Genomic DNA, 27,701 nt, shown 5'->3' with positions numbered 1-27,701 from the left:
CTGGGGACCCCATCCCCCAGGGCCTGCTCCTGCAATGTCCCGGGGTGTCTACCCCGGGGCATAGCATTTTCCCTGCCCACACTGCCATGGGCAGGGAGACCTGTGTTTGCTCTCGTTTGGTGGGAGCAATTTTAAAGCTCATCAAGTGAAAGCAAACACTAATTAAGCTCCCAGCTGGCAGGAGCTTTAAAAATGCTCCCGACAGCTGGGAGCGGACTTTCCATCTGTTGTTCAGCAGGCAGGGAAACAGATGAAAACATTTCTCTCGGCTGCAGGGAGCAGGAATTTTAGCTGCTCCCTGTGGGCAGGAGCAATATCTGCTCTCACTGGAGGCGGGGAGCTGACTGGGGCCGCGGGGGCATTGGGGCTCCCCTGCGGCTCCCAACAATGATGAAGTGAGTTACCCTGGGTGGGCTCCAGGTCACTCATTCTTTATTGGCCAGGCCCCAGGAGATGAGGGCATGCTGCTCCCTCCCCATTATTAATTGGTCAGGACCTGGAAGATGGGGTCTATTCGGCCAATATTGGCCTGAGGAGGGGGGCTGTGTGCACCCTACCTCTTCATTATATGGCCAGGCCCCGGGAGATGGGAATCCCGGGCCTGAAATCCTCCCAGGGAGGGGGCTGTCTGCCCCTCTCCCCCATAAATTAAGTGATGGACCCCGGGGTATTGGGTCCAAATTCGGCCTGGGGAGGGGTGCATGTACCACCTCCCTAAAAAAATATGGCGGGGCCTGGGGAGGGGGGCTGAATGCCCCCACTGAGGTTGGCTGCCTTTTTGGGGTTGGACACAGGCCAGACCCTGCGGCCAACCCCACGTTGTGCAGGGCCTTTGGCGGTGCACCACATGGGGTTGGTTGCATGTGCGGGGGTTGACCACAGGGCCTGGCCACAGGCCATGAACACCTTCCCTAAAAAAATATGCTGGGGCCTAAGGATGGGGGCTTCATCCTCCCTCCTGGGTTGGCTGCCTTTGGGGTGTTGGAATTAAAAACCTTAGAAATTCACTAAAAACAAATGTTACAGGGACGTTATAGTTAGGTTCAGATTTTACACACACAAAACCATTGAAATTCAGCAGTTATAGTTAGAGTTTTCTCAATAGACTATGACTCTTGCCCTAAAGGTAACTATAAATCAAGCCCTCGCCGTGCATTGCTAATTACTCGGCATAGTACATCACTGATGACATCTTCTATGACATTATTAATAATATCAATGCAACATTTTCTCTAAAATTATTGATGAGAATAATGTGCATGGAGGGGGCTGAGTTATAGTTACCTTTGGGCACGAGTTACAGTTTGAGATAACTCAACCTATTACTACTGAATTTCTATGGTTTAGTGTGTGTAAAATCTGAACCTACCTATAACGTTCCTGCAACCTTTGTCTTTTCTGTGAATTTCCAAGGTTTTTTAAATTCTATTTCCTAACTGTAACGTCCCTGTAACCTTTTGTTTTTCCAGTGAATATGTGTATATGAAACCCATAAAAACAATTTAGGGGATTTGAAATATTTCTTAATTGATTCAGTCCCCACTCAAAGAAAAGGTGGAAATAGAGAATTAAAACTTAGAAGACTAGAGACTCGTTACATCCTTGATCTAGACACAAAGAGCCCTAGAAGACTGAACACCACATAAGACTTATATACCTGTATGTAAATAGATATGAAATATGTGAGATCTTAGAAGTGTATTTTTATCATTTTATAAAGATATGGTTTTATAATTATATTATCATATACAGGATAATCATATTAACAGGTGCTATTATCATGAAAACATCACAGAGAAAAATTAAGATGTACACTGGTCAAAAATACGAAATAAAAAATAAAAAATTATTCCTCCTTAAATTTTACATAATGTTTAAGGACAAGACTATTAAACCCCATGTTGATAATTGATCTTGATGAAATTTCCCTATTAGGACACATTCTGCTTCAGCCTGAATAATTTTTATAAAATCACAATTTACACATAGCACTAAGTCACTTTATAGTTAGTTTTAGGATTAGGAGGTGACACAAATTTTACACTTATAAATAAAACGGATGTTCATGGATTTTATGGATAAAAGTTGATAATATGTATTATACTGTAATGATATTCTGACTTTGAATTGTATTTTCATTTCAGGTGCGCAACAACAGACATAATGCAATGATGAAATTATACATTTATGTATTTATTTACCTATTTATTCATGTATTGCATCCCGTTTGCACAAAAAAATGCATTTTGAAAATTCAGATAAAACAAATGTTGCAGAAACATATATCCATATGTATTTCTAGTATCCATTTTCAGGATTTAAATACTGATTACACAAAGTCTGTTTTCCATATCCATTAACCCATTCTATGCACGTCACTTTAAATCAGATGATCTGCATGAGCAGCGTTGTCATGTGATCAAGGCCGAGGACGGCCGAAAGGCGTAATGGCGGACAGCTCTAGTCGAATAAATTAAACAAAGCACTGAATCTGTGGTCCGTGTCAGTTTTTCCAAGGGAATGTGCAGTGTGGAAGTGGCTTTTTGGAGATGTATATATATATATAGTTATTTATTTATTTATTATTTCCATACCTAACTAGGCCAAGCCCGTGCAGCGCACAACCTTTTGCCGTGCACAGTGTGATTTTGGGCACAGGACCCGGCCTGTGACCAGACCCTGAGCCCAACCCCAGTGGGCTGCCAACTCCCAGCCACCCGCAGTATTCGGGCGTGCGCAGTGTGGGGTTGGCCCTGCATCAATCCCCACAAGGGGAAAACCACCTTCAGCCATGCACGGCATGGCATTGGCACTGGACCTGGTCTCTGACCACGCCCTGCACACAACACGTCCCAGACACCCACACACCATTGCTGGCCATCCCCATGGCCTTGCAATGCCCATGCCCGCCTTTTTTTTCAGCTGTACTGTGTTTTGAGTTCACCGTACCGTGATACTCCATGGTATTATAGCAGAAGTACCGCACTGCTAGAAATCTACACATTTTGAACCTGGATCAAGCTCTGTTGGATTTGGAGTTATTTTGTTCAGCCGTTTTGGGTGCAGCGCGTTTAAAACTCCTAGGGGAAACTGCATGGGTAAAATGCATTTTGGAATCCCCCTTTTTCTTGGCCCCGAAGGCAGATCACCAAAAAAGTTTCCAATAAGGAGCTGAGGTGGATGAACCCTTTTTTGGGAAGTTTTGTGAAAAATGGTCAAACTGCACCATAGTTCTTAGCAAAAAATCTATTTCCTACAGAAACCTGATTCTAATTATAGCTACACAGTGGTGAGCACCACTAAACCGCCACTGCACTGTGTTGTTCACTGAAAAAACAAAGGTTAAAATGACATTATAGCTAGGTGTTGGAATAAGACATGAACTGACGTTAAAAAAACATTGAAATACACCAGGTACAGTTCATTAAAAAAACAGGACTTCTGCCCCCCTCATGAACCATAAGTGCCCTACCCATATTTTCATTTCCTTTTTTTTTAAATTCAACATGTCACTAGTGATGTAATATGTGACATCATAAGCAGTGCGTGGTGGGGACACATGTTATAGGTTTTTAACTAAACTCTAACTGGTGTGTGCCAGTGTTTTTTGTCTTTAGTTTTTTCAATCAATATTTGATTTTGTACAGCATAAGTTAATGTCTTTGAACCTAACCTAACTATAACGTCACTTTAACCCTTGGTTTATTCAGTGAATATCCAGTTTTTTTGATCATACTCTCAATTGGCCCAGCAGCTAACCTTTTTCAGGCAGAAACTCTGCTGCACACAGCCTTTGGCCGTGCGCAGGTGGGTTTAGCAGCAGGGCCTGGCCTTTTGTCAGGCCCTGCACCCAAATTCCTGTATGTAGCCAACCACCTCTGCTCCCAGCCTTTGGTTGTGCGCAGCAGGGGTTGATCACAGATCCTGTCTGACTCCCAGCCCCTGCGTCTAACTTCCCTACATGCAGCCAACCACCGCTGCCTACACCCAACCCGCATTGCATTGTCCCTTTATTTTTTTTATTTTTGGGGGATACTGTTGTACTCTTGTGCTACCTGTCCTGCAAACTTCCACTCAATGGTACTGCAGTACTGTGCAAGAATCCTCAGTGAAGCTTATGGGACGGGTACCGCCAGACTAGCTTATATGGCACTGTGATACCATGCTGTGGAAGCTTGCAGGATGGGCACTGCAAGTGCACTATGATATCTCACAGAAGGACAGTGTTTGGTCCCATGAGAGTACTGCAGTCCCTATAATCCAATTTCTTTTTATTTTAATCACTGGGAGGTTCCCTCTGGGTCCCAGCCACAGGTGCCTGAGTGTCTGGATATACCTACCCTGCATTCATATGCCCTTTTTAGGTCGAGCCTGACCCAGCGCTTGCGCTGGTCTGGCGGAGACCTTATGTAAGGAGGGCTTCAAAAAATGCTACCGCTGGCTACAGCATGCAGTGCAGGTGCGCGGGCGCACGCTTGCACTGCAGGCTGTGGCCGGCTGTAGCATTTTTCCCCCAGCTTTTTTCTTTGTAAAGAAATAAATGCCTGTTTCTATTTCTTTACTTTTGCTATAATCGGGCACCGGCGCTTTACTTTTAATGTTAAAAATAAAGCGCCGGTGCCGCGATTATAGCAACAGTAAAGAAATAGAAACAAGCATCTATTTCTTTACAAAGAACAAGCATTGGCATAGCCAATAGGTCTCGCTTTTGGGACCTTATAAATATTTATTTATGCAGCAAAATTTCTTTGGTGCAACAACAACTGTTGCATGGCTAAACACTTACAAGGTCCCAAAGGCGAGACCTATTGGCTATGCCACTGCTTGTTTAGAAACGTTTTCAGGACACAGGGACCGAGTAACTGAGCCCTGCAATGGCTCCCACAACGTTTTCTTGAGCTGTTGCGGTTGGCCAATCACAACGTAAGGTACAGCTGTACAGTCCCAGATACCGAAGTACCTCATTGGCAGACAGGAAAAAAAAATACTCCCTAAACCAATATGATTCAAGTATTTTTTTTCAATTTTCGGTAGAGTTGAAGTTCTGCAGGAGTCCCACGGTACATAACGGTTCAGATATCACCAACTTTTCTGGGTGATTACCCCTTCATGATCACCCACTCCTTTGAATGCAATTTTTTTTTAAACCGCTATACGGATTTACACCAAATAATGAAAGGCATGCTTTCTGATTAACGTTCTAACTTACTGCCAAATTTGGTATATTTATATTTGATAATTCTTTCTATATTGAGAGCAAGGTTTCCCATGGGAATAAATATGGAAATCGATATTTTAGGACTCCCCTTTTTTCTTTGCCTTCGTTTGATGATTCAGCATTAAATTTTCCATGAAAGAGCCGAAGCAAGTGAACTTTCTTTTGTTATGTTTTGTGCAGATTCATCAACTGGCGCCAAGGTTATTAAAGAAATTAATAAAATGCCTTTCCTACGGAAAGTCAGACCTAACTATAACTACACTGGATCTAGGACTGCCCGTGTAATGTATGTATTTACACACATCTGTTCACTGAAAAAAACAAAGACTAAAGGTGAGTCATGGTTAGCTTTGGTCTTAAGACCTTAACCCTTAACAGACTTTTAATAAAACTCCGAAATGTACCGAAAAAACGCAGAGTACAGCTTTGATTACAAAACAAAACCTAAAAATGACTCAATTTCACCAGTTTTGATAGGTAAACCAACCATCGTTCACACCCCCGTCATGCGCTGCTTAGAACCTTACATGTGATATCCCTCATGCACCCACTGTGGACATCACTGATGGCAGCATCCACCTTTGGCCATGCACAGAAACAACCTCTGTGCCCAACTCTCTGTGAGCAACCAAGCCACGCTGTTCACAGCCTTCGACTGTGCACAGCAGGGAATGGCCACAGCAGAGGTTTAACCCAGGGCATTGGCCAGATGCCAACCCTCAGGAAGCAGCCATCCCCCACTGGGGATTTCTTTAATCAGTGCAAAATGGGGACTCTCTGAAGTGCCTGACCCACAGCCGGGCTCTGAACCCAATCCTTCACTGGAAACCAACCCCTACTGCACATGGCCTGTAGGCAAATGCATCAAGGGTTGGCTGCAGGGCCTGACCATTGGCTGGATCTTGTGCCCAACCTTCGGCAAGTGACTAACCCCCATTACTCATGGCCTTTGACTGTACACATTAGTGGTTGGCCGTACCGACTGCTCTATGGCCATGCCATGCCCTCAACCCGCCATGGGCAGCCAATCCCTCTTGCGCACAACCTTGGGATCTGTGAAATAGGGGTAAGGCATCTAGCCTTCAGCCAGAACCTATACTGAAACATTGTGAGCAGCCAGCCCCCTCTGCATGTGGGCATCACCCCCCACAGCAGTAGATAGCAGTAGGCTCTGGCCTACAACTCACAGACAGGCCCTGCACCTAAACTTTGTGTGCATCTATATCCCCTTTGGCTGTGCGCAGTGGGGATTTGTGTTTTTTAAAGTATGTTACGGTCTTATACCCACAAATCTATTTTCACCTTTCTGTTTTTCAGAGAAATTACGCTTTTTTCCTGTTCCTTAGGCCTAACAGTCGGTTTACAGCCAACCCTTGGTGGGCAAGGCCTTTGTCCATACGCAGCAGGGTGTGACACAGGGCCTACCCTACATCCAGACCCTGCAGCCCACCCACTGCGCGCAGCCAGTCCTACCACAGGCAGCAAACCACCACACACAGAGCCTTCGATTATGCACAGCAGGGGTTCATGACATAAACTGGCCTGTGGTCAGCACATGTGGCCAACCACCTGCTGGCAACTAACCTCTACCATAAGCAACAAAATCCTACTGCACACAGAGTTTGGTTTGGCGGTGCATAGCAAGAGCTAACCACAGGGTCAGGCCAAGCTCCTAACCCACCACATGTGGCCAGACCCCAGGAGAGGCCTTTTCATTTCAACAATCCATGAATCCTGGGCCCTTGGAGGGTCTACAGCAGCCAGAGAAGGTCCAGGATGTATGAATCTGGCATTAGATTTGCAAATCATGTTATAAAAATCATCTTTTTAATATTTATTTAATTATCAGAGGATTGACAACTTGAGCCCCCACATGGGTCTAGGGGTCAGGGTAGGTTCACCCTGCTACTTGTGTCCTTTTTCTTTCATTTTTTCCTAACGTCTCTATGGCCACCAGGTTTATCCGACTTTCCTTTTTTCTGTCTGTGTCTTTTGCCCTCTGCTTTTAGTTTTGTGCCCTGCATTGTAGTCTGTGCCCGATGGTCCTTTCCTGTGTTTGCCTCTTGCTTTCATAGCTCTTGCTGTAACTTGCTATAATTTGCCTTGTCTTCTATCCTCTGTCAGTTTGCTTCTGGTGCCCTTGTCTTTGGTCTGCCTCAGGCTATATTCGTCCTGCCTCTAGTCTTTTGCTACAGCTTCCCTTGTCTGCAGTCATTTGCTGCCACCTGCAACAGTTTGCCTTGTCTTTGTTTCTTGCTTCAGCTTGCTTCTGTTTGCGCTGTCACATTGTGTCGGTTTGCCTTGTCTTTGTTTCTTGCTTCAGCTTGCTTCTGTTTGCGCTGTCTATTTCACATTGTATCAGTTTCTCTTGTCTTTGTTTCTCGCTTCACCTTACTTCTGTCTGCACTGTCTATTTCACATTGTGTCGGTTTGCCTTGTCTTTGTTTCTCGCTTCAGCTTGCTTCTGTTTGCGCTGTCTATTTCACATTGTGTCGGTTTGCCTTGTCTTTGTTTCTCGCTTCAGCTTGCTTCTGTTTGCGCTGTCTATTTCACATTGTATCAGTTTCTCTTGTCTTTGTTTCTCGCTTCACCTTACTTCTGTCTGCGCTGTCTATTTCACATTGTGTCGGTTTGACTTGTCTTTGTTTCTTGCTTCAGCTTGCTTCTGTCTGCGCTGTCTATTTCACATTGTGTCGGTTTGCCTTGTCTTTGTTTCTTGCTTCAGCTTGCTTTTGTTTGCGCTGTCTATTTCACATTGTATCAGTTTCTCTTGTCTTTGTTTCTCGCTTCACCTTACTTCTGTCTGCACAGTCTATTTCACATTGTGTCGGTTTGCCTTGTCTTTGTTTCTTGCTTCAGCTTGCTTCTGTTTGCGCTGTCTATTTCACATTGTATCAGTTTCTCTTGTCTTTGTTTCTCGCTTCACCTTACTTCTGTCTGCACAGTCTATTTCACATTGTGTCGGTTTGCCTTGTCTTTGTTTCTTGCTTCAGCTTGCTTTTGTTTGCGCTGTCTATTTCACATTGTGTCAGTTTCCCTTGTCTTTGTTTCTCGCTTCACCTTGCTTCTGTCTGCACTATTTCATCGTGTGTCTGTTTGGTTGTCTTTGTTTCGTGCTTCAGCCTGCTTCTGTCTGCGCTGTCTATCTCACATTGTGTCATTTTGCTGCAGATGCGCATGTCTCTGTTCTTCCGAAGGCCATAGATGACTTTTCTCAAGTCCTTTGCTGGGGATACCCTTGACTCCAGTCCCTTGCTTTAGTTTGCTGTAGTTAGCTTTGTCTCTATATGCTTCATTCACGTTATTGCAGTTTGCCTAGTCCAGAGGCGTAACACAAGCCCATGAAGCCCCTGTGGCGTGTGGGGGCAAACCTCCAGGGGGTTCCCAGCCCATCATGGGGCCCTATTGAGCCCAATCAATATCTGTGAGATATGGGAGACTCAGGGACCCCTCATCACATTCTGTAGTTGAAGCCCATTTTTTCGTGTTACGCCACAGTCCTAGTCGCCAGTGTCTTGCTTCCGCTTGCTATTATGTGCTGTGTCTCTGGGTCTTGTTACAGCTTGCTTGTCTCTGTTCCCGTGTGTTCTCTTACTACAGTTGGCATAGTGGTGGTTCTTAGACCATCACAAAAGAAGCAGTGGATAGAAAAACCTACACAATCCTCAATGTACATCAACCTTGCAACTAAAGAGCAACTTTGAATTACACTTAGTGCTACAACAGACCACACCCCTGCTACCATGAGGTGTAGCGAAGGCGGTCACCAAAGGCAAAAAGCACAGAATGTCTGCAGCACTCAACACTCCTAGCGTCTCCGCAGTCGGTATGCCAGACCAGAGTAGATCGCAGAAGGCTGATGGATGTCACTTTAGTTCACGGCATTTCTTGCCTTGATTGATGTTGTGTAAACGATCAGGTTTGGGAGTGGAGCTCTGGGTTTTCTTACTATAGTCTTACCCTAACTCCTCGCCAAAAAGTTTTCGGATGATAGGCAACTGATTCCAGATTATGTCTTTGACACGGATGTTCGCATGAGTAATTGACTTGACGGGACAATGACTTGTTACTGAATGGCAGAAAGTTCTCAGCCTTACAGTTTACCGAGTCTCTTTGTAAAGTCTTAGAGCCATATTTACGAACCGGTTTGCGTCGCTCTTGCACCACGCAGTGCAGTGCAAGAGCGACGCAAACCGTAAGTCAGATTTCTTAAGCCACGCAAGGCCACTTTGCGTGGCTTTGAGAGCCTCAAAAAAGCAGCGGAAATTGCTGCCTTTCGTTACTCTGCCCAGGGAAGGCTATACCATGTGCGTCGTGTATGTTCCTTCGCAACTCCCATGGTCTTTGACACATTCCAAAATTTACAAGACCTTGTAAAGCTGGGAATGCACCAAAAAGATACGCCTCCCCGGGTAAGGCGTAGCGAGGAGAAATATCTTCATTTCTCCTAGTTCTTCCTCTTTCTTTTGTACTTTATGTTGCTGATTCTTACATCAGCTTTTACAGTTTGCCTTGTCTCTAGGCCATATCTACAGCTTGTTCTCTGTCTTCCCTGGGCACCCTACCTGTCCCCTGGTCTGTCCTCTTGTTAGCCAGTCCCCTACTCTGCACTTTAATACATTCAGCGTATGTCCCTGCTGCTGCCTCCCTTTGTATTCCTCCTGCGTGCTCAGCTTTGAGCGATAGTTCTGTTGTGTCTCGCTTGTGCTTGATTGTCTTCGTTTTGTAGAGATTGACTCCTCGGTCCCATGAGCCAGTCACTGCCACTTCCTTTCTCTTCTGGTGCATGTAGTCCCTGGTGCCTTCCCTCTAACAGAGAGCTGATTGCTGTCTGTATGCAGAGCATCCTGTGTCTGCTTCCTGCTGGATCCATTCATTTGTCTGGTGTCAGCGTCCTCCTTCCACAGACAGTCAGTCCTCTCAGCACTGAGTTCAGCGCCTGCACTGAGGCATCGGGCGACGTCACTGGGTCTCACCTGTGCACACCCCGAGGGTACTCCACAGAGTCTGCCTAGCATTGTCCCTTCCAGTGCTAAATTTGTAAGTGCCAGGGCCCTTGTCAGGAGGCTACTGCAGCTTGCACCACACCTTGCCCCTGCCAGCGCTGCCAATGATAGTAACAACACAACTACTAACCACCACACTTATACAGGTGGGACAATTCAGACTATTTCAGCCCCCGCAAAGCTATGAAATGGATTGGGCGGCACGTATTACTAATTTTAATGTATATTGCATTAATAAACAACTGTGGTTGTATTCATCTCTAAATAAGACAAACAGCGCCACCATATGGCAGACTGTCATAAGTGCCGGTGTTGACAAATAAGTGCCAGGGCAGAGCACCGGAAACCACCGACTCAAATTAAGCACTGGTCCCTTCCCCACTTCTCTGCAGTTTAACAGTAAAGCTCCCACCCCCTGTGAGTGAGAGGGGTTGTCCATGGAGTGCCCAGGTGAGTGAACTGGGCACATTTGATACTTCTGCAGCCTTCGGCTGTTAATTCTCTGGGGTCATGTTAGCCCCTGCACATGAAAGGCAGGGTGTTTACTACCAAGGCATAAAGAAGCAGACCTGCTCCCTCCCTGCCCCCCAGGACCCGGAGCATTAAGGGGGGGAAGTGTCTTGCCTACCAAGGGTCAAGCAAACATATGAGTATTGCAGACACAGGGGTTGGAGGTGGGCAGGATCTGCAGGAAAGTGACTGGCAGAGACTGGCAGTCTCCCCAGACCTGGTTGTCGTTGGTCGGGTTGGCTGGAGGTTTGCATCCACCCGTGATCATCTATAAATTGACCCACATCAAGGATATTGATGGATTGCATGACGTGGATAAGTTGCGGGGTACACAACCTTTTCTGTAATAAGACCTACTTGTTCCATGTAAACTATCCTGAGCTACTGTCAGCGGTGCGCTCATCCATCCTGGACTGTCAGCAGTCCTCCCATCAGTGCATTGGGCAGGGATGCCAGCAGTAAAGTTTAAAAAAAACTCTTTCAATTTGGAATGCATCTACCTGGGTAATACATACCAGCCATAGCGGCAATCCCCGGCAACCATTTAATAATATGATTAATAAATCTTTCCAACTCAAATAATAATAGTTTCAAGTTTATTTTTCTCCAAACATTAGCTTGTGACTTCTGAAATACACACATTTCCATCTTAAATGCATGTTTTTTAATTTTGGCATGCGAACAATAATTCAAGCAAGCATGGACTTGTATCTCAGTGGGCTGGCTACACAGGCGAGCTACTCACGGGTAGCTGGAGAGCGACTGGTTGGAGACACCCAGTCCCTGTTGCAGGCAGGTGCTAGCTACAGCTCCCCGGGTCCCAGCATGGCGCACTCTCTGTAAGTGTTGTTCACTGTAGACAGCAGCTCACACTCCAGGGAGCCCTTGTCCAGCTGCGTCCCACATGGAGCATTTCACCTCCATCCTGCCACATGGAGCCAGGTGCCCAGAGATGTAATGCAAAATCGTGGGTCCCCCCTACCAAATGTGATGAGGGTCCCCCGAAATATTTCATATCTTACATATATCCTTTATTTAAACGGAGTGGGGGCCCTCAAAGGGTGGGGGCCCTTTGCACCGCAGAGACTGCAGGGGCCTTTGTTACACCCTTGCATGGGATACGGGGCTTTCAGAAGGGCATCTAACTATAGTTAGGAGACACTTTTTTTAAAAAAATGTCTTTGTTGTAAGTTATCTAGCGCTTGAAGTAATAGCCAGGGTCAGACTGTGATAGAACGCATGCCCGAGCACCCAACTAACAGTGGCCCTCATTAGCGAATCAGAAAAGCTGATAAAAAGTGTCTCACGTTTGCAGATTGGGTAGTGTGGACTTGTGATGGCATGCTGTGGGCTGTGTAGGTGTTTTGCAAGGTACAGAAGACTGTCTGCATTTCTGCAAACTACAGACAATGTTTGTGGTAATTTCAAGAAAATCAACAGGAAAACCGTCCCACAAATCTCCCAAAAACCCTTTCATGCCAGCCTTTCGGGCACTGCCTGTGGCTGAGATGAATTCTAGCATTCCATCCATCACTTTGTTTTTTGATGTGCTTTAGGCTGGTCCAATCCTGGGAATAGAGGTTTTTTGACATTAATATAGCACAAAAGATGGGACTCCCAGGTGTCTTGATAAACCGACAAACAGATGACTCACGACAAAATGAATGTAAATAAATATTTAAGGCTGACGGTGAGTTGTTCTCGCTGCTGCTGGGGCTTGGCTGGGACACTAGCACGCGCCTGCTCTTTGAGCCTGCAGCTCTCTGCAGCCTGAGCGGTATCACTGCTGCCCGAACCTGTAATATCCCTTTTGCTCTCCTGTGCACTTCCTGCAATTGCAATATTTGGGGGGTGTTTGTTCTCCCTGCCACTTCCAAGAAGTTCATCACATGTAATGGAGAAGCGACTTGGAGGGGGCAGGAGAAAGGAAGGAGCATGCAGAAGTGCAGAAGGATGTTACCTGCACAGACAGGCCATCTTAAACTGCACTTTCTGAACTGCTTGTGCCACCTATCACGGCTTCCTGTACATTTTCAGGCTCTGGTAGCATTTTGCCACTATATTCACAATATTTTCAAAGAGGCAGATTCAGAAAGTGTGGAGACCTGGTTCATGTCCACTGATAGAGAATTTGATCCTATAGTCGGTAATTTTCTTAACATGTTCTTGAGACAAAGGAGCCTCACACACCTCTGTGGGGACCAGGCTTTCTTGGCCACGGTGAGGTGTTAGAATATTACAAGACTGCACTTTCAGCACCAGTGGTTTGTTTTGCAAATTTATGTCAAAATGATGCTGTCAACACACTTTTTTGCCCTATTTTCTGCAACATTTCTTAGTGGAGTAAAGGGGAGAAGTTTCCAAACCATCCTGGAGGATGGCAGGTTTGATTGCGTCACCACTCACCGACAGGAATTCGGGGTGACATTTACACCCCAACACTTTCAAAGATCAGCAGCCAGCACTGTTTCGGAATGAGGCCGGGTGGGACTGGGACACAAAATAGGCCCAGGCACCAAAATAAAAGTGGCCCCCATTAATGAATCTGAAAGCGAAAAATGTGGCTCCCTTTCTGCATGTTACGGCAATTTTGAACTTGTGAAGGGCTGTGTATTTCAAAGTATGGGGGACTGCATGCATGTGTGTTACCTGCAGGCAATGTTAGCGGTATATCATGAAAATCAACAGTAAAACCATCCCACACAACAGGCCCACAAACAACCCAAAAACTGCCCACACACTGACCTATCAGACCAGCCCTTCTGGCACCGGCCCACACACTGACCTATCAGACCGGACCTTCTGGCACGGGCCCCACACTGACCTATCAGACCAGCCCTTCTGTCACTGGTCCACCCACTGACCTATCTGACCAGCTCTTCTGCACCGGCCCACGCACTGACCTATAAGACCAGCCCTTCTGGCACCTCCCCACACACTGACCTATTTGACCCACCCTTCTGGCACCATCCCACACACTGACCTATCAGACCAGCCCCTCTGGCATCGACCCACACACTGACCTATCAGAACAGCCCTTCTGGCACGGGCCCACACAGTGACCAATCAGACCAGCCCCTCTGGCACTGACCCACACACTAACCTGTCAGACTAGCCCTTCTGACTCCGGCCCACACACTGACCTATCAGACCGGACCTTCTGGCACGGGCCCCACACTGACCTATCAGACCAGCCCTTCTGTCACTGGTCCACCCACTGACCTATCTGACCAGCTCTTCTGCACCGGCCCACACACTGACCTATAAGACCAGCCCTTCTGGCACCTCCCCACACACTGACCTATTAGACCCACCCTTCTGGCAGCATCCCACACACTGACCTATCAGACCAGCCCCTCTGGCATCGACCCACACACTGACCTATCAGAACAGCCCTTCTGGCACGGGCCCATACACTGACCAATCAGACCAGCCCCTCTGGCACTGACCCACACACTAACCTGTCAGACTAGCCCTTCTGACTCCGGCCCACACACTGACCTATTTGACCAGCTCTTCTGCACCGGCCCACACACTGCCCTATCAGACCAGCCCTTCTGGCACCGGTCCACACACTGACCTATCAGACCAGCCCTTCTGGCACCGGCCCACACACTGACCTATCAGACCAGCCCTTCTGGCACGGGCCCCACACACTGACCTATCAGACCAGCCCTTCTGGCACGGGCCCCACACACTGACCTATCAGACCAGCCCTTCTGGCACTGTATGATTGCACTAAAGACCCATCCAGTCCTAGAATGGGGTCTTTGCACATCCGGGCACACAGCAGGACAGAAGGCAAGATTGGAGGGTAACAAAATAAAGCAAACTGGAGGAAAATGGTAGAAATAAATACGGGTCACATTCTTCTAGCTCTGGCAAGAGTCTTCCTGCCTTTCCCAACCTGTTTAAGATATAATACCAGCCTGCCTCAGTTTCTCAGGCCACGCACAGCCTTATCCAATCTGGTCATAACACCACCTTAGGAGCCATCATTTTGGAGCCACAGGCAAATATTATAATTTCTGGGTGGGGTCTCCTTGTCCCTGCGGAAAGGCAATATTTGAGGCCATTCGTTGCAGAGTTAGTGTCTGTCCTCTTTTGGTCACTTATGGTTGCACAGTAAGATATAATATTGCAGATTAAATGTACACAACTCCTTCTTGTTGTCACCTGGAAACGCCCAGGCTGTCATCTGCATTTCTGACCCCTGTTGCATGGAGAATTGGGCCTAAGTTCCCAGGCAAACCTCTACATGAGAATTGATGCTGTGCATTTTTTTTGTTGCAGATTTATATAGTGCAAACTCGACACAAAGGTATTGGAGCACTTTAAATGAGCACTAGTCCACAAGGACACATTCATTTTTGGTAGGCAAAGGGAGATTAAGTGATTTGTCCAGAATCATAGGATGTTGAGCCAACGCCAAGGCTCGGACCTGTTTCTCCAGCTCCAAAGTCGGCAGCTCTAGCCACAAGGCCACATCCTGTTCCCCTTAGTATGGGTCACACGGCCCCTCATTGTCCTGCCATTCGATCACACCCTAAAACCTGCAACCTTCTCAACATGCTGTGATCATTCAAACCACAACCAATACCTTTCTGACATTATCCAAGCTATACTAATGGGCTTACATGCACTATAACTATTACTTGTTAGCACTAAGCATGGTTTTTATTGCACTGTATTGTAGCATTTGTATAGTGCTTGCTACGCCTGGGGTTTGTGGTAGGGAATTTCGAATCCTAAATAACCACGGGACAGAATATCATTACAACAATATTGAGGGACAAAGTATCAAAATGTAAGTGCACAGAGGGAGGTAAGGATTTACTATTCTGGACTCCACATCTATGCACTTTGAAGATGTATATCACCAAGGTACGTATATGTGGAGTTAGATATAGAAAATGTTTAGAAACTTACCTTTTGATATGTTGTCCCTCTACATTGTTGTAGCGATAGTCTGTTCCAACGATATTGAAGATTCGATATTCCCAGCCTACACCCACCTGTGTGGGACACTGAAGTGCTTACTGTTAGACCTGGCACCTTGGCGTGAGTTTCCTTTCCACTTTTTGCTGATGTGCCTCATGTGTTTTGTTGGTGTTGGCTGCTCAGAGCACTGTGCCACTGCCAATCAGTGCCACAGTGCAAGTGCTCCTTTATGAAAAATGTATACATTGATTGGTGTCCATGTTTGGCTTATTTGGTTTACTATCAGCCCCTAGTAAAGTGCACCAGGAGTGCCAGGGCTTGTAAATACAAATGCTGCTGGTGGGCTTGCAGCACTGGTTGTGCCACCCACAGAAGCGGCCTAGCAAAATATGTCTAGGGTCTGCCACTGCAGAACCTGCGTGCAGTCTGGTACTGTCGCGCTGACTGCGCAAGTGCACCCACTTGCCAGTCCCTAAACCTTCCCTTAACTACATATTAGTCACCCCTCTGGTAGGCCCAAGGGCAGGGTGCATTGTAGGCATAAGGTAGGACAGGCCCTGATGTGTGTGGCATGTCTTAATAGTGAATTACAGCCATTTTCGTTTTTCACTATTGAAGGCTACTGGCTCTCCATAGGCCAGAATGGGCTGCTGGAATTACTACACGCTGTAATCCCAGTGGACTCAGAGAGCATGGTAGAAAGTCAAGTTTAGTATGCCTGAACTCAGAATAATAAAATACTTATTTTAGTAAAGTTTATTTTAATATCCTGTGTTTGTAAATACTACTTTTAGAAAGTTAGTATTTACTGACCTGGCCATTTCAGTCCGCCTCTGCTGTGTGTGTGTGCTGCCTAGTTTCAGTGGGGAGCAGGGCTGGGGATTTCCAGGAGACAGGCTGGCTGCCAGGTGGTGGGTAGAGAAATTACACCAGGATGGGTGGGAGGAGTACACCTTGACTCTGAATAGACCTGTGCTCTGCCACCACAATGCCGGCTCCGCCCCCTGTGGAGCGGCTGATGTCTCTGCCCTGCTGCTGAAAGGAAAGAGCAGAGTCACCACAACAAAGTGCTCCAAAACCGGACTGAGCCAGGCCCAGGCCCCCTGGCGACAAAGAACAAAAGAATTGCTGTATAAAAGAAGGAGCCCTGCTCCTAAGAAATCAGATCCTGTTTGCACCAAGAAGAAACTCTGCCTGAAGAGAAGTACCTGGGAAAGCTGCATGGGGAAGTACTGTCTCTAAGCCTGAGAGACTGGCCTGTGGTGGGTGCCTTGCTGCTGGAAGGAGAGGAAAATACTTTTATTCAACTTGTGCTTTTCAAACAATCTCCAAGGGCTTGCGTGTGAACTTGCCCCCTGAACTGCACCCCAGAAACATTGGGCGCTACCTTTCCCTGGAAGAAGAGGAAGCTGCTGTGGGTGACCCTGCAACGCTGACCCCAGAGAACCTGTGTGCCCCCATCTCGCTAAGCACTGCGACTTCTGGCTGCCCGGGCTGCTGTGAGCACCGTGAAGACCAGCCGGCCTGGCCTGACCAAAGCAAACAACTGACCCCTCAAGCCGTGGCTCGCAACGTGAAGGGAGCCGACCTGCGTCCAAGCACCGAGCCTCTGCGACCCTGAGCCGCCGAGATCACTATAAGGACCCAAGGTACACTGCTCGCCGATCCTGGTGTCTGCCGACAGCGCTACGCGCTGGGAATCACCCCCGAGCTGCCCCTCCTCCTCCTGACCTCCGTGGTGTGCTGAGATATCCCCGAGCGCCCTCGAAGCATCGCCGTCCACAGAAGAGCCGGGACTGCAACGCGATGCGGGACGCCCTTTGCGGGACTGCTGAGGCCGCCACAAACTCCCTACAAAGATCCCAGGTACTGTGAGCTGAAAGTGCCCTCGTACGAACCGTACTTGCCTTTGTACGGTCCGTACCAGCACTGGCATCGCGCTACGCTATTCACGCATGAAGCATGAGCTTGGGTACGGGTCGCACCAGCTGTTTGGAGCGTCCCAGCGAAGGTATGGTCCGTACCGTTGAAAATATATAGACGTTGCTCACGCGGGAAGCGTGAGGAACGGCACGACGCGTCTGAAAACTCGTACGAAGCGTACCGACGGCCCTACGAAGCGCACAGACCTCAAATAAGTGTATTTTGAACCAAGACTTTGAAGTGAAGAACTGTATTTTTAAAGCCTGCTTGAAGAAACCTTTTATATAAAGAGTTTATTTTTACAAAAATACGGTCTTGTGTCTCTGTGTGGTGGGTTGGTGGTTGTTGTGTGGGACACCTTGAATGCTTAACCTAATGCCCTCTGGAATCTAGCCTGACTGCTCGCGCCACGTTACCTAGAGGGTGAGCAGGAGTTATTTTCCCAGAGTAATCCTTCGCCCTGACTTAGAGGAAAGGGTCCCTGCTTGTCGCAAGTGCATACCTGCGCCAACCAGAGACCCCGGATTCTAACACTTACCAACATGAATTGTGCTTTGCACGCGTGGATTCGTATCCCATCCTCATCGCCAGTGTTACAAGGATGATCTGCGGCGGAAGAAGCACAAGATCCAGGCGGGTCCAAGTATGTTTATTCACCGTCTCCACTGCTCCACTCCTGTCACAGCCTAAAGATGACTTACCGGCTCAAGATTCTAAGGTAGCCTTCAGTACCCCACAGTGGGAATATTCTATTTGACAATGGAGAGGAGGGGGAAAGGAAGGTACCAAGTGGGAAGAATGAAATTTCAACAGAAAGCAAGCTACACCACGTAGGATTTGTGGTTGGAAGAGGGTTTTGATGTGAGTCTATGTGGAAAGTGTTTTCATACCATGGGTGATGACTACAAAGGTGCAGTTATCGTGTGTGATGACCACCGAGGTATGGTTATCATACGTTATGACCACCGAGGTATGGTTATCCTGTGTGATGACCACCGAGGTATGGTTATCATACATTATGACCACCGAGGTATGGTTATCCTGTATGATGACCACCGAGGTATTGTTATCATAAGTTATGACCACCGAGGTATGGTTATCCTGTGTGATGACCACCGAGGTATGGTTATCATACGTTATGACCACCGAGGTATGGTTATCCTGTGTGATGACCACCGAGGTATGGTTATCATATGTTATGACCACCGAGGTATGGTTATCCTGTGTGATGACCACCGAGGTATGGTTATCATACGTTATGACCACCGAGGTATGGTTATCCTGTGTGATTACCACCGAGGTATGGTTATCATACATTATGACCACCGAGGTATGGTTATCCTGTGTGATGACCACTGAGGTATGGTTATCATACGTTATGACCACCGAGGTATGGTTATCGTGTGTGGACAACCACTGAGGAATAGTCATCATACGTTATGACCACCAAGGTGTGGTTATCGTACGTTATGACCACAGGATATGGTTATCGTATGTAATAACAACGAGGTATGGTTATCGTGCGTTGTGACCACCAAAGTGTGGCTATCGTGTTGCATAGCCAAAGGTTGCGATTTTCTTTGTTAAGTTTACAGCTAATAATCTACAGGAACCTTGAACACCAGGCAGATTTCTTCTTCAGACCTCAACAGTTTATAACCAATGAAAGTGCTTAAATAAACTCGATAGTGCACTATTTATAACCAATATAACCAGTGGTTAGATGAAAGGTGTTGTAAGTGAAGGAATCCTCCAAAAGTGCTTGTCGAATTTAGCAAGAGTTTTTGAAGGAGACAGTAGCGTTCAATCAAGAGTCACACAAAATAATACAAAAGTAGTGAAAAATAGTGCTGCAGAGAGTAGAGAGGGTGTGTGCTTGTTTGCGGGCTGTAAGCAGTGCCTCTTGGCCTCTCCCACATATTAACCTCTTTATTTTCTTTTTTTGTATAACGTTAGTAACATCTAGAGCTCTTTTCAAAGAGCCTTCTAACTGAGTGGGAGGAATGAAGAACAAGCTGTAGAGTTACTAGCTGATGGGCGTTATAAATAGTAATAAGGGGTTTATTTAGGGCCTGATTACAATGTTGGGCGGACATCGCTGCTGTCTCAGGACCAACCGACCTCTGGTCGGCGGTCCCGACACTGCTGTTACAATGCACCCACACATGGTGCAGTCGCATACTCCCATTTCTTTCTGGGAGCTTGTGCTGCGGGTGTAAATTCACACTCACCCACACAGCCACTCATGTACCCCATCGCTCACCCATACTGATTTTTCACATCCCCAGTTACTCACCCATATACCACTGACACATCCACTCACTCATCTACCTAGGCATATACACACCCATACAGTCCCTCACACACTCACTAGACCACCAGCCACTGACTCACCCGCTCACTCATCCATAGAGGCAGTCACACACCCCTTCGCCCACCCACACAGACACTCACACACTCATACAGGTACTCGAGAACTCAGAGAACCGATCAATGTTATGTTATGTTAGCCTCCATTTATAACGCGCACGGCTACTCGAAAGAGTCCTGGCGCGAAAGCCAAATGGTAGAGGAGGGAAAAAGAAATGGCCTAGCAAAAGATTACTTTAATAGCAGGGTTTTTAACTGTTTTTAAACACCCTGAGGCTCTCAATGTTTCATAATTCAAAGGGCAGGGCATTCCAAGCCCTGGCCGCTTTAAGGGAAAGAGAGCTACCGCCTAACCTAGTCTGGCGGAACCTAGGAACCACAGCAAGGCATTGGCCTGTAGAACGCAGATGTCGAGACGGCTCATAGAACGAAAACCGTCTCCTAAGGTATTGAGGCCCCACCTTGTAGAGGGTACCATGGACTAATGTCAGAGCCTTGAACCGTACCCGCTGCTCAACCGGGAGCCAATGTAGATCTCGAAGGTTCTGACTAGCGCTGGATCTGTCTGGCATACCCAACAAGGTTCTAGCTGTCACATTCTGGACAATCTGTAGCTTTTTTAGCTGATATGCCAGGAGACCATTGTACAGGGCGTTGGCATAATCTAACCTTGACAGGTTGAGCGCACGGGTCACCATCTCCTTAGCCCTTTTAGGTAAAAGAGGCAAAAACTTCTTTAGGCGTTTCAGTGTGCCGAAGCACACACCCGCCAATTTGTTAATCTGAGGTAGAAATCTCAAATCCTCACCAAACCAGACCCCCAGATGTTTTGCTGGACATCCGGAAGAACTAGGCATAGGATAGCCCACAGGCCAAATATCTTCTCTGAAATGTGGGGGGAAGGAACCATAGTGGAGCCCTTCCGATTTCTCCTCATTGCACTTCAGTTGGGCCTTTGCTAGCCACTTAAAGACCTCAGCGAGACAATTCTTAGCAATGGTCGGAGAGGAGTCCGTTTTGTTCCACGTGAAGAGGAGCTGGGTATCGTCAGCATAGGCGATGATCTTAGCACCCAGCTCCTCTGCCAAGTAGACCAGGGGCGTCATATAAACATTGAACAAAAGAGGGCTCAATGTAGAGCCCTTGGGGACACCCGTATTCAGACTTCTAGGAGTAGAAGAAAAAGAAGGCAACCATACTTGCTGCGATCTATTGGCAAGGAAGGATTCAGTCCACTTCCATACCTACCCAGAGATGCAGATGTGGGACAACCGTGCCAGAAGTTGTTGGTGGGGCACGGTGTCGAACGCGGCAGAGAGATCTAAAAGCACTAATGCTGCTCTGCCGCCAGCATCAAGACACTCTCTAATAGCCTCCGCCATCTCAACCAAGGCCGCCTTAGTGCTGTGCTCAATCACCCATACAGCCAATCATGTACCCACTCACACACCCATACAGCCACTTAGACACCAACTGACAGACTGATACAAACATTCACACAGCCAGTCACTCACCCATACATTCACTGAGACACCTAATCACCCAGTTATACAGTAAGTCGCGCACCCACTAAATCATCCATACAGGCACTCATACACCCACTGATTCACCAATACACCTTGGTATATATATTTAACTCTCATAATTTGTTTTAAAACACTCAACTCACAGTCAAAGGATGATGTCACGAGTGATGTCATTTGAGATGTCATGAGTGATGTCACTGTCCATGTCATGAGTGATGTAAGATGTGAGGACTAAAGCAGTGCATTGTGGGGGCGCGAGCTAGCTAACTATAACTGCTGAATTTTACTGGTTTTGCACAAGTGAAACCTGAACCTAACCATAATGTCCCTGTAACCTTTGGTATTTTCAGTGAATAGCTAAGGTTTTTTTTTATTCCATTTCCTAACTATAATGTCCCTGTAACCTTTAAATCTTTCTATGGAAATTGGGTTACATACATTGTGATAAATAAATACCTGTGATGTAAAGTACTACTGATGTAAAGGTCATTTAGTTAGTAATGGCTCCAGATGTAAGACCCCTGATGTGATAACTGCAGATGTACAGCTACTGCAGAAATGACAAATGCAAAAAGAACAAATTGATGGACAGAATGCAGAACAATGTCATACATTCACCCCAGTACAGAGATCTAGGCCTAAATCCATCGTTTTTTTGCTCACCATGACATTCCAGTTTGGACCCAGCCATATGCAAATCAGTCTTGACCCTGCGCCCATTGGGAACAGTCCAGCCCGAACTGCCAGGCCAGGTCCTCTTTGGACTGGAAACAAGCATCCTAGGACCGGTTTCGGGCTTTCAGCCCTCATCAGCCAGCATAGCTTGACTCCAGTGGCATGGAGAGCACGGGACCCACATCTGGGCATACTCGTTCCACTCAGGGTGATAAATGCAAAAAGAACAATTGATGGACAGAATGTAGAACAATGTCAAACATTCACCCCAGTACAGAGATCTGGGCCTAAATCCATCGTTGTTTTGCTCACCATGCCATTCCAGTTTAGACCCAGCCATATGCAAATCAGTCTTGACCCTGCTCCCAATGAGAACTGTCCAGGCCGAACTGCCAGGCCAGGTCCTCCCTTGACTGGAAACAAGCATCCAAGGACCGGTTCCGGGCTTTCAGCCCTCATCAGCCAGAATAGCTTGACTCCAGTGGCATGGAGAGCACAGGACCCACGTCTGGGCATACCCGTCCCACTCGGGGTGACAAATGCAAAAAGAACAATTGATGGACATAATGCAGCACAATGTCATACATTCACCCCAATACAGAGATCTGGGCCTAAATATATCGTTTTTTTGCTCACCATGCCATTCCAGTTTGGACCCAGCCATGTGCAAATCAGTCTTGACCCTGCGCCCAATGGGAACAGTCCAGCCCGAACTGCCAGGCCAGGTCCTCCTTGGACTGGAAAAAAGCATCCTAGAACCGGTTTCGGCCTTTCAGCCCTCATCAGCCAGGATTGCTTGATTCCAGTGGCATGGAGAGCACAGGACCCACGTCTGGGCATACCCGTCCCACTCTGGGTGACAAATGCAAAAAGAACAATTGATGGACAGAATGCAGAACAATGTCATATATTCACCCCAGTACACAGATCTGGGCTAAATCCATCGTTTTTTTGCTCACCATGCCATTCCAGTTTGGACCCAGCCATATGCAAATCAGTCCTGACCCTGCGCACAATGGGAACAGTCCAGCCAGAACTGCCAGACCAGGTCCTCCCTGGGCTGGAAACAAGCATCCTAGGACCGGTTTCATCGTTTTTTTGCTCACCATGCCATTTCAGTTTGGACCCAGCCATATGCAAATTAGTCTTGACCCTGCGCCGAATGGGAACAGTCCAGTCCGAACTGCCAGGCCAGGTCCTCCCTGGACTAGAAACAAGCATCCTAGGACCGGTTTCTGAAGACATGGCAGTACACCCTTTCTATGACCTACCTCCAAAACTTGTATTTTCAATCAGGGTCCTGTGAACAGCAACAATGATGCCAAACACACCATAATGGAGGGGACATAAGTAGTAAAGATTTTCTGCAAAAATAGTGACCCCTCACTAGGGACGACGGTGTAGTGACAAGGCACATCACTGTAAAGTGAATGCACCTCTGGAATGGTGACTAATGCAGACTAATGTGTGCCTCAGCCATACAATCACAGCGTTCAGTTTTCTGAACAAACTGGCCACACACTTTTCTACTCATTGTAGTCTACTCTGTAAAAAGATTTTTTTAGAAAACGATTCCTTAAATTCCTACAATTTAAGAATTTCTGAAGTCAAGATGAGAAAGAACAGATTCCCAAACCACAGAAGCATGAGTGGACTTGGGAATCAGTGGTGGAAATGTCCACAAGGCCCCAATCCAAAACAAGCATTGGCAAAGCCAATAGGTTTTACCTATGAAGTACATGGTGGTCAGTAATTGACCTGCTGTGCAACATGGATTAAAGTAAAAAAAAAAGCACTATGACGTGGCCAGCTTTGACAGCATCATTACAGTTTTTTATTTACTTTAAACCATGTTCCACAGCAAATCAACTGCTGTGCAACATGTAAGAAAACATTGACAAAGCTAATAGATTTTAGACAGCCAAAGCCTATTGGCTTTGCCACACACAAACAATTCTACTATTAACGAGACACAACCAAGTGCCAATGAAACAGACATTATCAAATGATGCCTCCTCGTGGTTAGTTGATGGTCTTCCCAGATCTGCACCAAAGGTCCATGGCGTGGAAAATGTGCTTTAATGCCATCACTAAGGTTGTTAAAGCAAGGCAGTTGTGAATAACATAATGCAACATTGCCTGGATTCCTCTTTATCACCGCCTAGCTACAGTGACAAATCAACTCTTTTTCTTAAGGCTCCTCCTTACTGGCGGTCATATTTTTTACATTAGATCATGAAGGGGTTGAGAGGGGAACAGGGACAAGGGGTACCCTCCAGGCATTTAATCAAACACTAGGAAAACCCCTTTCCCAGCACGCAGCAATGTGCTCGGTAGTAAGCACCCTTTATCCCATGCCTGTGCTATGAGAGTGTCTGAGACCAGCCTACGTCGAGTTCACAGAGGGCAGCACTTAATTTAAGCCAGTGGTTTACGGTACTCGGCACTGGCACTTAATTGGCAACACAGGCACTTATGACAGTCTGCCACATGGTGGCGCTGTTTGTCCCATTTGGAGACTAGCAGAACAACAGTTGTTTATTAATTCCACATACATTAAAATTGACTAATACCTGTCGCCAAAGCCATTCTTATAGATTCAGGGGCCTGAAATAGTCTGAATTGTCACTCTGGTAGGAGTGTGATGGTTAGCAGCTGTGTTGATACTGTGGAGTTGGCAGTGCTGACAGAGGCAATGGGCGGTGAAAGTGGAAGAGATCTCCTGACAAGGGCCCCAGCACTTCTTTTTTTGCAAATTAAGCACTAACAGAGGATGCTAATAATCTCAAATTGAAAGCATTGATGCTATGAAATATGTTACACAGCAGCACTAGCTGCTGTAAAGCATGTTTGAATTTTTTTTTCAAAAAAGGACTGTATTGCCGTCAACGCTGTCCACATGATAGCTCTTTTAAAAAACTGTAAGCCATGTTGTACAGCAGCCAGTGCCACTGTGAAACATGTCTTAAAATAGTGTCAAAACCAATATATTTGACACAGGCAAAACCTATTGGCTTTGCCAATGCTGGTTGAGTCTAGGCACGGGGAGATTAAGTGATTTGCCTGTAATCACAAAATGTGGAACTGAGGCCGAGGCTAAGTAGAGGATGTGGCATCCATCCTGGAGAGAGAATGTGGCATATGGGCCAGAGCTGACGACTATAGAGCTGGGAAACCATGTTCAAGTCTCAGCGTTGGCTTTACATCCTTGATTCTGGGCAAATCACATAATCTCCCTGTGCCTAACAAAATGAATGTGTCCTTTTGTAAAGTATCTGGTGCTACAAAACCTTCGAGTGGTATTGGCGCTATATAAAACTGCGCAGAAAAATGTGAAAAGCAGGATGGGAGGAGGAAGGAGTCTGGGGGCAAGGAGCGAAGGGCAGAAGTTAGACGGGCAACCAACAACAAATGTGGGCAGCCATGGGGAAGATTACGTTATTTGCCAGTAGTGGCTAGATGTTGAGTTTACAGATGAATGAATAAGAAGATGCAATAATATTTTTAAACAAGCATTGGTAAATGTATTAGGTTTCACCTATGGGATTAATAATAAGAGGAATGGGAGCAGTATATGAGTGCTCTCTGTGCAGGGTGAATGAAGGTTGATAACTGTCTGAGTGCAGCCCTTAAGAGTGGCACATTGAGGTTCTGGACTTTTAAGAGTCCAGAGGTGTCAGGGAAACAACACCCAAAGACCCCTGAGTTCCTCCTGTCTCGGTGCACAAATAAACAGAGACACGGGCTTCTCGATGGTGGCGTCAAAGACCAAGGTTTATTTACTGCAGGGACACAGAAGTCATAGGAACCACACAGAGGCAGAATCTACGAGACTGTTCGAATTGCATTAAGTGGGTTGTTCCTTAAATACACGGAAAATGTCTTTAGGCAACATTACATGAATATTTCTCATGCCCAACCCGGTATCCCAAATAAACAGTAAATAGACATCAAACAATAATTAGTCGTAGGTTTTCGGTATTCGATCAGGTCCCCTTGTCAGTTTTCCATTCTTTACCCGATCCTCCCCATCATAAAAATCGTAACCTCCCCATTGTAAAAGCCCAGAAGGAGAGGGGCAGAGCCAGGTGCAAAGGATTGAAAAGTAGGATAAGAGGTGTTTATGGATCATAAACGGGCATGGCTACCGTCTTCGGCCTTTCAGTCAGGACAACGGACACGAGAACCAGTATAGCAGGACTGGCCTCAGGCAAGGGAGGCAGCTTGATTCTGCCTAGTCATGCAGCGTCAGCCTTTCTCGGGGCTCGAGCTTACGTGTCCTTAACAAGGTGACTCTGCCGGGGTCATCGTCCGTTCATTGACTATGTGAGGGCAAGAAACAAAATGGATGCCGTAACTAAAATGGATGCCATGACTTTACAACAGAATGCCCTATTTCTCAGTGAATTCATGCTAGTTGCGTAGCGAAAACACTGTTATGCATATAATGGATCATTTGCGGTTCATTGGTACCAAAATCGTGTCAGTACTACGATACCGATTTCACGGGTTCGGATCGCTACAGAACCTCAGACCGTCCTTTTGCCCTTACATAGGCAATAACTTACTCTATGTCGGAGTCCATTTCTATGTTCATTAGGTCACTGATATGTTGTTGAAGCATTACTCTATCCCGTGGCGTATCTCTAAAAACAGGTGGTCTTCTTACGCATGTAGAAATGCAGAGATTACATAAGGCAGGACCACACTGAACAATGAGACAGCACGAAAATAAAAATACCAACGCAACACCAGTGACTATCAGAACCTTCCATCCCCACGCAGACAACAGGCTCCAGAACCATCCCATTAATGACCAGTCACCTTCCTCTACATGAATAGAGTCAGAGATTTTGTGTAACTTAGAGATGGCCTTATATACTGTTGGCGCATTATCTGGGATAAAAACACAGCAGCTCGATTGGATCATCTTACATACTCCACCTCAATCTGCAAGTAACACATCAAGGACCATACGGTTCTGTAACGTCATGAGGCGATCCGCTTGAAGCTCAGCTGTCAGGTTACTAAGGGCACCCGCAGTTTCGGTGATAGTGGATTCAACTACCCGTGTTAGTTGACGTAAGTTTCTACTGTTAACCATAGGCCCCCAGAACGGAAGGAAACCTTTGAAGAAGTCTCCTGCTTCTTGGCCAGCAGTATCTTCTTTACTGAAAACACCTCTCAAAACTCTAGTTTTGTGATAGTCCGGTGCAGCAGTGTATGTCGGAGGTAGCAGTTGAGCGATATAACATGAGCCTGAGAAGTCAGCAGGCAGCCATGTGTATGCTCTGTCTTGGCAAACAAAATAGGTACCCTTAGCAGCTAAGAATGCAGGGGAAGACTGTGATGGGAAAACATATGTTTCGATACAGTCACTCTTCCCTAGTCGAGCTTTCGGATTCCTCCCATTTCCTTGCAAACAGACCTGACCTTGGTGGGGTACGACCCAGATCGGAGTCGAGCTTTTACGTTTGTTCTCACCCAGAGTAATGCCATATTCCGTAACATTCCAACCCATGTAAACTTGCA

This window comes from Triturus cristatus, chromosome 10 (genome assembly GCF_964204655.1).
Source record: "Triturus cristatus chromosome 10, aTriCri1.1, whole genome shotgun sequence".
In the NCBI taxonomy this organism is placed as follows: domain Eukaryota; kingdom Metazoa; phylum Chordata; class Amphibia; order Caudata; family Salamandridae; genus Triturus; species Triturus cristatus.
This window is presented reverse-complemented; position numbering follows the sequence as displayed.